Here is a 1,066-nt window from a genome sequence, read left to right on the forward strand (position 1 = left end):
TAAGTCTCCTAAATTTAACTCTTGATTTGCACTTGTAGTTAACCAGCAAAATAAAAACAAATTAAAATTTTCAGGTGACTTTGGGATGATATATTTTAAAGATATACCTTCAAAACAATAAATAAATATAAGAATAAGATAAGATTATTGAAAATAACAAAAATTGTTTGATATCCTAAAGGTCATTTGAAACATTTGTGAATTTTCATTTTTCTACACCCTGATATATATATATTACCAAGAAGTCATTAGGTTTAGATCTCAGTAATAACTCTTTGACAGAATTTTTCCTAAAAGAGTAAGTTTTAAATAGGACATTGTCAATGCCCGATTCAAAGATCACAAATTTGTTGGATGAGATAGTAGCATCTTTTTTTTTTTTTTTTTCAAAAAATATGGAACGCTTCACGAACTTGCTTGTCATCCTTGCACAGGGGCATGCTAATCTCTGTATCATTCCAATTTTAGTATATGTGTACCGAAGCGAGCACGGGATAGTAGCATCTTAAAAGCTCAGCATTAAAAATTGAACTTAGACCCCCAGTTAACATCATGTACTAAGGTAAAATCCAAATGGATTAAAGACCTCGATATCAAACCTGAAACCATAAGATACATAGAACAACACGTAGGCAAAACACTCCAGGACATTGAGACTACAGGCATCTTCAAGGAGGAAACTGCACTCTCTAAGCAAGTGAAAGCAGAGATTAACAGATGGGAATATATTAAACTGAGAAGCTTCTGCACCTCAAAGGAAATAGTGCCCAGGATACAAGAGCACCCCACTGAGTAGGAGAAACTATTCACCCAATACCCATCAGATAAGGGGCTAATCTCCAAAATATACAAGGCACTGACAGAACTTTACAGAAAAAAAACATCTAATCCCATCAAAAAATGGGGAGAAGAAATGGACAGACACTTTGGCAAAGAAGAAATACAAATGGCCAAAAGATACATGAAAAAATGTTCCACATCACTAATCATCAGAGAGATGCAAATCAAAACAACTATGAGGTACCACCTCAACCCCAGAGATTGGCACACACCACAAAGAATGAGA

The 1,066-nt window shown here is 34.5% G+C and overlaps 1 non-coding gene across 1 annotated transcript; it reads right to left on the reverse strand.

Moving 5' to 3' along the window:
- Nucleotides 1–389: 389 nt before the first annotated feature.
- Nucleotides 390–491, reverse strand: LOC126026829 (U6 spliceosomal RNA). The gene has a single exon (XR_007502044.1). It is a non-coding gene; the product is annotated as a U6 spliceosomal RNA (small nuclear RNA).
- Nucleotides 492–1,066: the final 575 nt, after the last annotated feature.

Source organism: Suncus etruscus, chromosome 13, assembly GCF_024139225.1.
Source record: "Suncus etruscus isolate mSunEtr1 chromosome 13, mSunEtr1.pri.cur, whole genome shotgun sequence".
NCBI classification, from domain to species: Eukaryota; Metazoa; Chordata; class Mammalia; order Eulipotyphla; family Soricidae; genus Suncus; species Suncus etruscus.